The sequence below is a fragment of the Callorhinus ursinus genome, unplaced genomic scaffold (genome assembly GCF_003265705.2).
Source record: "Callorhinus ursinus isolate GAN/ISIS: 27379988/994484 unplaced genomic scaffold, GSC_fseal_2.0 scaffold5, whole genome shotgun sequence".
NCBI lineage: Eukaryota > Metazoa > Chordata > Mammalia > Carnivora > Otariidae > Callorhinus > Callorhinus ursinus.
Genome location: NW_027397067.1, coordinates 68,095,322 through 68,108,441, shown reverse-complemented (window position 1 = coordinate 68,108,441; position 13,120 = coordinate 68,095,322). Strand labels below are relative to the sequence as shown.

At 40.6% G+C, this 13,120-nt stretch overlaps 2 long non-coding RNA genes across 15 annotated transcripts in view; one reads left to right on the top strand and one right to left on the bottom strand.

Annotated features, from left to right (window-relative positions):
* Positions 1–11,379, top strand: part of LOC112823386 (uncharacterized) — an 18,827-nt gene extending 7,448 nt beyond the window's left edge. Inside the window, exons 2-3 of one of the 2 annotated variants that reach the window (XR_003208024.2) lie at positions 2,754–7,389; positions 9,141–11,379. This is a non-coding gene — a long non-coding RNA (uncharacterized lncRNA). Of the gene's footprint in view, positions 1–2,753 lie in introns of both variants that reach the window. The other variant, XR_012378339.1, reaches the window with a different exon arrangement.
* The window catches only part of LOC112823385 (uncharacterized), a 229,542-nt gene that overhangs the window by 22,819 nt on the left and 193,603 nt on the right, over positions 1–13,120 (bottom strand). For 5 of the 13 annotated variants that reach the window (XR_012378329.1, XR_012378327.1, XR_012378331.1 and 2 more), the window contains one exon: positions 9,656–11,918. This is a non-coding gene — a long non-coding RNA (uncharacterized lncRNA). The other 8 variants (XR_012378333.1, XR_012378336.1, XR_012378338.1 and 5 more) reach the window with 6 other exon arrangements.

Below are 13,120 nucleotides of genomic sequence, written 5' to 3'. Positions count from 1 at the left end.
AGCCACTCTGGAAAACAGTATGGAGGTTCCTCAAACAGTTGAAAATAGAGCTACCATACGATCCAGCAATTGCCCTACTGGGTATTTACCACAAAGATACAAATGTAGGGATCCGAAGGGGTACGGGCACCCCAATGTTTATAGCAGCAATGTCCACAATAGCCAAACTGTGGAAAGAGCCAAGATGTCCATCGACAGATGAATGGATAAAGAAGATGTGGCATATATACACAATGGAATATTATGCAGCCATCAAAAGGAATGAGATCTTGCCATTTGCAACAACGTGCATGGAACTGGAGGGTGTTATGCTGAGTGAAATAAGTCAATCAGAGAAAGATATGTATCATATGACCTCACTGATATGAGGAATTCTTAATCTCAGGAAACAAACTGAGGGTTCCTGGAGTGGTGGGGGTGTGGGAGGGATGGGGTGGCTGGGTGATAGACATTGGGGAGGGTGTGTGCTATGGTGAGTGCTGTGAATTGTGCAAGACTGTTGAATCACAGATCTGTACTTCTGAAACAAATAATGCAATATATGTTAAGAAAAAAAAAGAAGTTAGCAGGAGGGGAAGAATGAGGGGGCGTAAGTCGGAGGGGGAGACGAACCATGAGAGACGATGGACTCTGAAAAACAAACTGAGGGTTCTAGAGGGGAGGGCGGGGTGGGGATGGGTTAGCCTGGTGATGGGTATTAAAGAGGGTACATTCTGCGTGGAGCACTGGGTGTTATACACAAACAATGAATCATGGAACACTACATCAAAAACTAATGATGTAATGTATGGTGATTAACATAACAATAAAAAAATTAAAAAAAAATACATTAACCCTGGCTATTTTAAGTTTTCTTTCATTTACAGGTGGTTTTGTGTTTTACTCTGATGCTTCCCGAAGAACCTTTGCAAAAGCTGAGTGCTTTGTCTTTAACAAAAAAGGACTATCCTAGAGACTCATGGAAGTGGACCATGCCAAGTACTCTTGGGTACAGACTGCTGATGGCATTGCTTCAATAATTATGAGATCATACTAGTGGACTGAGTCAGGAGTCCCAGACTTTCGTCAAGAAGCAGGTGTGTTCATGAGATGACTAACCCAGATCAAGTGGAGCAAGAATTAATTACAAAGCACTGAATAAACTAGATGTACATGGGCTTTGCTTGGAACTGTGCTGATGCTTTAATGCTCTGTTTTCTGGATGTAAGGAACCACTCTCTCTTTTCTCTCAAGCTATCTATCCCTCATAACAATTTATTAGACTGTGCTCTTGTAAAGCAGAAATGAAACATTGATCTTTTCTGCCCTGACTCACCCGGTAAAATTTGGGGAACTCTTATTGAGGATTCCTGTTTTCGTGGCACCCTGGTTATTTGCATAGATTCAGTAGGAGTCTGTCCACCTTGTTAATAGGACAGAATTGGAAACACTGGTTATGCAATCAAGGCTGGCATTGCCTAGAATGTCACAGTTGAGAAGGATGCTCGTTTCATCAGATGTGACCAGACACTTTTTAGGAATTAAAGTAGACTGTATGGGGCCAATGCTTACAAAGTCCCTCTTAGGGAAGCTGGCCTGGTAACTGGCTTTACAGGGTTCCCAGCCTTATAGGTGAGCAAGGCAGGCTCAGGAATCTTAGGATATTTTGGGGACCTCAGGAAGAGAGGACTTCCCACCAAATCACTAGGTACTGCAGGTGAAAAATGATGGTGAAGTTTTGGCTTGGCCTTCCTATCCTTTCCTTTGGAAAAATCCAATCTGAGGTTCTTTATGAAAATGTCCAGCAAAGCAAATAGAAGACTCATGTGTTGACTTATCCTTGCTGCATCTGTGTAAACATGTCTAAAGAGACCAGCCTTGTTTTGTGATCAAGAATAATCTTTCTTTGAGATTGTCTTTGATCAAAAGGGGAAAAGGGACTGTAAGAGCATTTTGTGTTTCAGTGGGAACCTAAGCAAGCTCTTCTGGATCATGAGATTCTGACCCTATTCATTATCTTTGAGTTCTTTTGCACCTCTGTAAATTGCAGGTAACTGGTCAATATGCAAACTTTGTCTTGTCTGACAGACACTAATTAGCTTCCTTTCCCACTATGGATAAAGTAGTGTTGATATCTACTCATAAATCGGATTTGGATCTGTTACTTTACAGAGATTGTCAACCCTTACCAAATTTTCAATTCTTCCAGTTTCCTTCAATATCTGCCTACAGCCTTTCAAACTAACCTGTCCAACTTTTCTCCCTTCCTCCTCACTTCAACTAAACATGATTGCTACGATTACAACTGCAACTGCTCATGATTGCATGAACATGATTGTCCAGATCCTTATTAGGACTCTAAGTTGCCTTGTAACTGGTCTCCCCCCTCCAGGATCTAAAGAAACATTGCATCAGTCCTTGCATGGAGCAGATTTTTCCCTGGACAAGCTGCTGAGTGACTAAGAAAGTCTGGTGAAATGCTCAGGTCATGCATGCCTTCATAAGGGAAGTAACCCAGACTCTGGGCAACATAATTAAGAGCATAATACAACTCAGGGAACTGTGCTGCACAATCAAACTATTTCATCCACTGATCTCCTAGATTTCACTGGGCTGGAGAGTCTTAGGGTTCAACTTCTGGCTCTTTACTTTAATATATTCCTTTATATTAACATTTATCTTTTTCATTTTAGGCATCCCATTGAAGGACACTGAAACAACTGACCTTTGCCTGCACACCAAAATGATGGTAAACTAGCCTTCTTTCATTTTAGGCATCCCACTGAAGGACACTGAAACAACTGACCTTCGCCTGCACAGCAAACAGATAGTAAACTAGCCTTCTACTAGGGATATCACTGAGAAAATGCTGGCCCTCAGGTCTGTTTCACTCAGCCATCTCCTGTTTGAATTATTCCTTATCTCTGAATTATTCCTGGAGAGTCTCTCTGAGCCTGCCTTGAACAAGGAGAGGGACTGACAAGGCTGATGAAACTTTGTGCTTCACACGAGTTCAGGCTGCTTTGCTGAAGACCACTAGGTCCCAACTCTATGTACACTTTAGCTTGTTTACTTCATCTGAGACCCAGAACCCCAAGCCCATGTGCCTGAGCACAAACCAACTTTTCTGCCTCACCTTTTCTATTAGTACAATATTTGATGCAGTTCATTAAGTTCCAAGGCCCCTCCCACACACCAGCTATTGGCATGACATCATTCTTGTGCTTTCCACAAACACCTATCCCAGGGTCTCTGCTTACAGAAGCTTTGTTCCCACTCCCCTTGCCTGAAACTGTTTTGGCTCGGGCTTTGAGCATCTCTCTGTAATAGTCTTGTTCAATAACGTCTTTCTTTACTCGGGTCCAGACTTAACTTTTTTTTTTTCCTTGACAATTTCCTTGGCAAAAGATATCTAGGATTTGATTTCGGGAAGGTAAAATATAAAAAGCAGTCAAGTTTGAACACTTGATTAAATAGGATCATGGATTACTAAGAAATAAGAGCTGGTTATCTAGTTAACCAAAATGACAGTATAAATTTTAAAGTAGACATAGGAGGTATGTGACTATAAAGAACTTAAGTTATTTTTAAGTGAAAAGACTTTGTTCTCTCAAATAATTAAAGATATGACAAAATCAACAAGTGTAGGAATTATTCTAATAAGACCTGAATAGTTATTTTCTAGGCAGATTATTCTCAAGGTAGAGAAAAGTATTTTACAAGCACTTATTAAGAGAACTCCAGTAATCCAAGAAAAAATTGTCATTTTAACAGAGAGAAAACCAAATGCTAGTTTTGAAACAGCATATTTGGTACTAACACTCTTACTAAAAATCTTATAAATAAACTCGCAAACCTCAGCCAGCTTTGACTACAAGAAGTAAAATTCCTGTTCCGTGAACCATCTGCAACTTTGTCTATCCAAACAAGTTTTATCATACACTTATCTCTCTCTCTCTCTCTCTCTCATTTTGGAATGAGTTGTTTTACTTTGGAACAAAGCTTCTCTTGTTTTCCTTAACAAAATACCTCCTGCACACTTTGCATGCAAAGTTGTTCCTCTCTGCTCCTCTCACTCCTAATAGAGCCTCATTCACATATATTGATTCTAAGTTTTCACTACAGCCACTTCTATTGCATAGAGAAGACTAGGCAGTGGTGTAAGAGAAGAAGTATTTCCAGGGCATGTGTCAAAATGGCGAGGCAAATCTTATTAGAGCTACTGCAGTAGAGGAGAGAGGCTTCAGTGTAGCCCTGAGTCCCATTCTACACAGCACGGACAACTGGAGATCTACAGCCAAGGAGCTGAGTGAGGGGGTGAGTGGATAGAAAATTATTGAGAGGAACTTGTTTAGATACCAAAGTAAGGAGATTCTTGCCAAACTAGCTTAACAAGATTCTTACCAAAAGCAGGCCAGTGACTTAGATATCCAGGGCAGGGGATGAGGAGCTCGATCAAATATCAAGGATGATCAGATATAAAGGGGAGCAGTTGTCAATTAACTAGCTTAGGATTCTTTGGTAAAATGGGGCTCAGCAGGCCAAGGTCGAGGCTCATCTAGAAGAAGACTCACGGGAGCCTGACTAAAGTATGGTCAAGGAAGGAGTGCCTGTTAGTAAATAACTATAAACTGTCTTTCATATACCAGTATTTTCTAGCCGACTAGCAGAGCTTTTCAATATACATCTCGTAATTTTTTATAGCCATGAACATCCCTCACAGTATAGTGTCTCAATGTGGCAAAAATGAACATGGCCATTAACAGACCCAAATATATAGCCTCTCTGTATTATATAAAAACAAGAGGCAAAAAGTATATAAAAATGAAATTGTATTTAGCAATTAAGGCTTCAGTATTTTATCTTACTTAGATCCAATGTAGGTATCTAATGATTCATGAATTAGCTCAATTTAGCATCAGTCCAAGGTTTTAAGTTACCAGATGATTTTGGAAACTGTCTTCAAGCTGACATTCTACAAAACAGAATTATTTTTGAAATAAAGTTTGTCCAAATAATGACTTAATTTGACTAAATACAAATTTACATTTTTTATAATCTTAAAATATAGTAACTGAAATGATAGCATATTAAACCAGCACACCTTTACAAGTTGAGGAGAAACATGCCCAAGTAAAATAAAAATGTATGTTTGTATTACACTTAATGCTGACAACTCAGAAGATAAAGCTGTTCTTATTAAACCAACAATATTAAATTAGTCTCATTTGCCAAAGTAACCTAAATTATGTAAACTTGAATTCTTTGAACATTTGAGTAACTGCCTATAAGGAAGTATTTTGAGTATATTGAAAGTATTCAAAATTCAATTTTTTCAATATTTGAGAATTTTTAGGAATAGGCTCGTTTGTTTAAGACCTTAGTTAGCTCTGTGAATTAGAGTAGAGTTCTATTTAAAAATTTTGTGATCTAATTAATAATACCATCTGGAGGTAGGAAAATATTACATACCTATAGACACATAAACATACATCTAGATCTAGAAAACTTATAGCTTCAATTCCAAAATTTCAGTCCATACATCAGGGGTAAACCCAGAAATACAAAACTCCTTTCATATAAAAAGAAAATATGGCAAACTTCTGAGAGCACAGAGTTTTAATCTCTGTTAATCAACCATGAGATAAAGAACAAGAAGCTGAAGTGTCTGTTTTGCCTTGTCAGCAGATTCAGACGAAAAGAGGGAGTTTGCTGGGTTTTGTCACACGTGATCAGACCTTGTAGAAAAGAGTTTCAAGTGGAAGAAACAACAAAAGGAATGAAATTTCTAGTCACCCCTGAAGGTAGGCTAAGTCATGTCTCCTTCCTCAGCCCAGCACCCCCTTCTGCATGAAGTGCACTTACTTTGCATGCCCACCCCCACACACACACCTCCTTACATGTAGCCTCTCTTCCTCTCTTAACACTTCTACTGACATCTCTCCATCTCCACTGATGCCAGCCCAATCACTCTATCACCTGATCCTTCAAGGCCACTTACTACCTCCTAAATGGTCTCCTGCCTTCCAGTCTTTTCTCCCACAATTCAGTTTCCATGGAGCAGTCAAAGCAAATTAAAGTGAAAATCTGATTTTTTACTAATCTGTTAAAGAAATTTCAATCTCTCCCAGTTACCCTTCCAAAATGGTCTATACTGCAGAGCAGAGCATTCAAGCTCCTCATGTTCTGACTCACTTCCTTTCTTTTGCCAACCCTGAGCAGACTCTACACTCCAGCTCTAGTGAACACTCCTAGTTCCCAAACACACCATGCTCTCCTCCATGTCTAGGTGCTTGCTTGTGTTTTCCCTTCAGCCTCCAGTGCCCTCTATCTAGCTAAGTCCTTAAAGCACATACACATGAGGTTTAGAGGACACATACTCTGGGTTTGTCCCTGACCCCACTTCTTCTCTCAGCCTTCCCAAATCTGAATGAACTGGAATTCCTCCATCCCCTACTCTCTTCTTTCTTAGCACTTACCATACCATTTTGAAAATTCCCCTTTCTTTGCCTGTTTCTGCAAATGAACCAGAAACTCCCTGTAAGTTGAGACCATGTGTTCTCTATTGCTTTTTCATGGCAAGGGGAGATGGGGGTTGTGGTAGTGAGTGGGCATCAGTGCCCAGAAGGCAGTGCCTGGGACACTACAATCATGCAGTGAACACTTGTAACATTAATAAGTGGGTGAACTTATCATGTGTCTTTATAGTTATACAATATAGTGGGATGATACGACACATCTCACAATTGTGTTGTGGAGACAAAACAAGCTTATGGAAAGCAATTAGAAAAAGCTAAAGACTATATGAGGTGGAATATGAAATAGAGTGATTTATTTTTTAAAAACTGTGTCGCATTTCACAAAACCTAATGAACGTTAGCACCCACTAACCAGCCACCTCAGGGACCTGGATATGCACTGCTTTGGCAATTGCCTATCCTCACTCAAAAAAACAGGAAGGAATTCCTCCCAAGATCCTGATTCCTTCCATAGACAGTATCTGAGCAAGTTGCATGCTGACAAATCTGTTTCATTCCTTTCTAGTTAACCAAAATGAATATCCTCCTGGCTTTCCTGACAATGGGATGCATTCTCCAAAATCAAATTTACAATTACAATGATCTTGGCACCACACAGTGCCCTGTGCATACACAAGACTTGATAAATACTTGCTGAATCAGTGACTTGCAGAAGAGCTTCCCACCACTTTGGGAATGATTGTGATTTCCCTAATTTCCTTGTTTTTCTTCTGCTGAAACATTCTGCTTGCAATACCACTCATGATTATTCAGACCAGTCAAAAGGAAAAAAAATTTTTTATCCTGACTAACCATATTCATAAACATGAGTTACAGTGGCTGAAACATGTTCCAGAGGAGTGTGCTCTGAACCTGCCAAGCAGCACCACAGGTAAATAGCCTTTTAAAGGAACTGCATCTCGGCGGAGAACATTCATGGGAATATGAAAATGCTGAGGTTCAAACTGTCTGTCTTCATTTGGGTTCCCCCAGAAGCAGACCCTGACCCAAAGATTTATTGCAAAGAGACTTGGAATAAGATCCCAGGAAATATCTGTAGGGGGATGGAGACTGGGGACAGGCGTGAAGCTGGAGCCAAGAGAACACCTTTGTGGGAGACTGTGTTTCAGCCTCCAGGGGGCAGTGTGGTACACATCTCAGAGATGACTGAAGAACTGAGAAATCTGGGCTGTTTCAAGCACTAATTCCCATTAGATGAGAACTGCTCTGAGGATATTAATTCCCCAGCATTTATAGCCTACCTGACATCGGGCCAAGCATGTTAGCTTGCCAGAGGAAGCCCTTAGAAAACCACAAGTTCTTGTAGCATGAAGTAGTTTCCTGAACCACCAAGTCCTCAGGGTAAGGGACATGGGTAGTGTCTCTAACTACACTTAGTATAGTATACACAAGTTCTGAATTGCAAGATGCATTCACGGAACTTAGACTCAGTCACATTTCAGCTGAGCCAAAGCAACTGCACCTGTAATAGGCTGTCTCAGCCAATACACTGCAAAAAAGAATTATGAATTTCTTGAGCTTCATTAAATGTCTGCAGTGCGCCCATACAACAGCGGGATTTCTGAACACTTCTCCAGATTTTCATTCACTCCTTTTGTACATAAGTGAGACTAGTTCCCTCAAGCAAATGAAACATGCTTATCCTCTCTTGAAACCTTGATTCCATCCACCCTTTCAGAAGCAGACCCTGCATTGAGGAATCCAGTGCAAGGGATGGGTTGAGGAAGTGCTCCCCCAAGGAACCAGGAACGGAGAGGAGGAAGCCAAGTAAGGGTGTGATGTCTGTGCAACCCCTGTCTGCAGCCTGAACCTGCAGAGAGTTCTGGAGTATAAATTACACTCTGGAGGTGCTCTTAAGACAAAGGAGGAGGGCTCTTGCATTCCTATAGTCACCCGGGATTGGCAACGGACTGGTCTGAGGGGGTGCCAGCCTCCAGTGCCCAGGCACAGTCCTCTGTGGCAAACAGGAAGAGGTTGGGAGCTGGTAAAAGGGACCCGAGGTGCTCTGGGGGGGCACATTAAGTTCACTCCTCTGTCAGATTCTTCCATTTTCTGGACGGCCACAATTCCTGGGGACAAATTTATGACAGGAAAGTTAATAGAATAAGCTAATCTCCTGTGCTGCCTTTGGACCTCAGACCGCAGGTGCTGCTCATCATCTCCCTTCCCTATCACTCTTTTAGATTCCCCTTGAGCTCTGGTGGGTACTTCTTACCCTCATCTCTAAGGAGTCTGGGCCCCCAGTTGCCATGTTTTACAAGGCCGTAGCACAGGAGTACTAAGAGATGCCCCAGTGGGCTTCCTGAGTGCCAAATGTATCCTTGCCTGCTCCCATTATACAGCAGCAACCCTTGCTTATGCCCCAGGAACTCATCTCTTTCACACCTCTCCTGACGCTATACTCCCACTGAGTTTCAGCCCAGGATCTCACCTCTTCCATGAAACCTTCCAGATGCTTGTAGACCACAGAGCTTTCTTCTCCCCCTAACTCACAGAACTTCCTGCTTATGCCTCTCCTCAGGGCTGCGTCACATTCTACGCTGTGATTCCTCATTACGGGATTTTTTTGACTTTGGACAGTGTCATTGGGTTGACGTCTGAGTGTATGTCTTGTCTTTCCAGTGGGAACCTGACCAGTGGTTACTGGTACCTCCAGTGCCCTGTACAGACTGTGTGCCACCCCCGTGCTTAGTGAACACAGGTTGGATCTGCAGCTGAACAGCTTAAAGAATGGCACCTCTGCACTCTAGAACTGGAGCATGATCTTCTCATCAGAAGCCTTGCTTCTCACGGTTCCCTAATTCACTTGGCATTCAATGACACTCTCTGTCACTTAGTTCACAATTATCTTTCAAACAAGAACAACAACAACACAAAAAAGATAGCTTTGATAAATCTAACTTTTTCACATGTTGAAACTGGCCCAAACTCTTAAAAGCATATATTTTTACATAATTTATTACAAATGACTCACAGATGAAGCCATAAATTTCCCCCACCCAGAGAAATGTTCTCTTTTTTTGGCACTGTTTCAACCTTGAAGTTGACAAACCTAGTTTGTTTGGGGATAGTGAGTATTTGTGAAGAAGGCATAGAAAACATTTTCAATAATCACATAAAAAGTCAGTTTAACTTACAGTGAACACGTTTTTGGTGCCAAGAATTGCCCTAGGTATTTTATACAGACTGGTTGTCCAGAAATCTTTTTTTTTTCTCTTCTCCTTTCTGAAGCTCATATGTTGCAGTGTTTTGAGGTACAGCATAGCCTCTTGTGGAAGCTTAAAGAGAAAGGGGAAAACCCAAGTCACTTCATTTTGCAATTAATTACTTCTTCTGGGAACACTTTGCCTTGCAATTGTAGTATTTCTCTCTCTCTATTTATTATTTCTGATTGTTTCGGTCTTGTATACTCCACCCAGAAACAAAAAAAATGTATACAAAAATAGAACTAATCTTGACTATGTGACTCCAAGTACGTAATCTGTCCTCCATAAGCAGTACTGGAATGAAATAAAATATTTATATGACTATTAACAAAAGGCAAGATATATTGAATGCTTGCTGTGAGCCAGGCATTCTGTAAAGCACTTTATACACACTATCTCATTCAATACTCATAACAAGTTCCAGAAATAGGTACTGTTATTAGCCCTGTTTTACAGATACGGCCTGAGTCACTTCCCAAAGTTCGCACAGCAAGTAAGGACAGAGGCTGAGATAAGGCTGCAGAGGGTAAAGAGCCCTGGTTCTCTCCTTGGAGATGGCTCACTAAGTCATAGTCTCAGCCCCGGTCTTGCTAGCCAAGGGATCAAAAGTAAATCCCAAACTCCTTACGTCTCTGTTTCTTCGCTTATTGACTGTAACCACTGACACCCACACTGTCCATTCACTTCTGTCCACCCATCTATTTGTCTGTCTTAGAACACTTAACTCTCATTGTTTTATATTTTGTTTATAAGAGTTACTGGTGGCTCTCAAAGAGCAGAAAATATGTCATACCCATCTTCATAGTCATAGCTTCCAGGCAAAGACGATTATATAAGTGATGTCAGATGATCTGAACCTAGGTCGTCTGGCTCCAGAATTTGTGCTCTTAAGGACTATGGCATCCAAGACAGGAATCTGCTTTTCTTTTTAAACCCACGTCTGGTTCGGAGTAGGTCTTTAAATTGTTTCTATCTCCCCTTTCTCTTGAGTCTTTCACTCCTGTTTTTACTCTGTGATCTGTATTTAGTTTTGTGTAATCAGAGATGTGATTTTCATTGCACTCTGTTTTAAAAAGTCCAGGTATTAAATCTCATATATGCGTTAATATTACTTTCTCATTGATCTTTCTTAGGAGCAACAGGGAAAGAAAAAACGCCTTCCTCTAATTTTCAAGTTTTATTGCCTTAAATGTGAAGAGTAACAAAGTTTGACCACTCCAAAATATGCCAGTTTGGCACATGGATTATTTCAGACTGAAGGCAATTAAGAATGAGCAGACACAAAAATGCTCTCTGCTCTCCTCCTATTTGCCTAAAAGCAAGACATAAATTTACCAAAGTGTCTCCTTCCCCCTCTGTACCAGAAAGGACAAAAGCTAATCACCAGAGACAATTTTAGTCCCTTATCCAGCCTGGAGGCACAGGAGAAATCTACATACCAAACTGAAGACTTCCTTTCCCTCATAGTTGCTTTCACACAATTTGTTGCCGGTGGAGACCCAAAGTCCTTCTCCTTTGCCTTGTCACTTCCCCAAAAATGTCTTTCCTTGTGAAGACCAGGCTGTAAATAAAACTTGGAGTCACTCATCCCCAAGTTTCTCCAATGCATAAATAAGATAAACATGTTAATAAAACTTGTTTGTTTTTCTCTCGTTGATCTGCCTTTTGTTACAGGGCCCTGATGTGGGGCCGTGAGCTAGCTAAGGATCAAGAAAGAATTCTTGAGCAGTTTTCAGTGCAAAATGGTGCTTTTATTACAGCAGGGGGACGGAACCCCTGGGCAGAAAGACCAGCACTGGGCTTGTGAGGAGTAACTGATTATATACTTTTTTAGTTAGTGGGGGTCAGGGATAATGTTAAGTCTCTAAGGAATTTGGAAGCAAGGTTTCCAGGACCTTGAGGGGCTAGCTATCGTTAAGATAAGGTTATTTACTACTGTCTAGTGAAACATTAGTCATGAGACCCTTCTGATGTATATCAGTGGGCCATACGTTTGAAGGATGACTGCTAACATATATGGGACTGGGGGGATATTTACAGTTACCAGAACAAAGTAGCGCTAACCAGAGCAAAGCTGGTAAAACATTAAAGGAAGTGCTTGGGGTACCTGTAGGAGAATCCTGCCTGGGGACTACGAGCCACAGAAAAGTCTGGTCTTTGTTCCATTTTCTCCCATCAAGCCCTAGCTGAAAATCTAGAAGGGTAGAAATAAAAATATCTTCTTCCTCCCCTAAAAATGCAAGGTCATAATCTTACACAGTTCCAGGAGGAATGTAAGTAACGTAAAAGATACAAGAATATGAACGACTATAGATTTTGCCTCTTAGACTATGAGAAGTCCAGGCTTTAGATAAAAATCAACACAAATCTAAAATAAACAAAACACTCACCATGAGCATTAGGTCCCAGATATGCTAATTTTGTCCTAGCCAGACACAGAAGACATATAATACATCGGACTGAAAAAGATTGTTAACACCTTAAAAAGATAAAAGTAATAAATAGTTCAAGAATAAAACTAAGTGAGCTAACATCTTAAAAAATAAGCACTCTTGGGGCGCCTGGGTGGCTCAGTCGATTAAGCGTCTGACTTTGGCTCAGGTCATGATCCCGGGGTCCTGGGATCGAGTCCTACATCGGGCTCCCTGCTCAGTGGGGAGCCTGCTTCTCCCTCTCCCTCTGCCGCTCCCCCTGCTTGTGCTCTCTCTCTCTGTCAAATAAATAAAATCTTTTTTTAAAAAAAAAGCACTCTTAATTTTTTTTAAAGGAAGTGGTAAAGTATCTGAAGAAAACTAGTCAATTAAGCATTTCCTTGTGAAATCTTAAGGTATAACCAAAGAATTTCCAAAAGAATTTCTGACAATCAAAACAACCCCCAAAGATTTCTATCAAGAAACAAAGGAGTCCAAACCTAAAATAGAAACAGATTCACTTTTTAAGGTAACTTTTATCATTTACTTAAAAAACTGCATTAGGAAATATGAAAAGGACATTCACCAGTCACCAAGTGACTACTTACCCACAAATTCTTAACATATTATGGTTCACTGTTATGGGTGTTATTACCAAAATCGTATACACATACCTTCTACCCAATTGTTTTGGGATCTGCTAGAAAGAGATGCTCTTGTGGCCACAAGCTAAACAAATTCAGAATGGAATGGAGTGGATACAAAGTAAAATGGAATAGAGTAGAGAAGAACAGAACATAAATCAAGCATATAGCTTGAAACTACAGGAGCAATAATATACAAGGTAAAAGATAAAGGATACATATACATAGATAATAGATAATAGAGAAAGAAAAAAGAAAGGAGAGAAGGAAAGAAGGAAGGAAGGAAAGAAAGAAAGGGAAGGAAGGAAGGAAGGAAGGAAGGAAGGAAGGAAGGAAGGAAG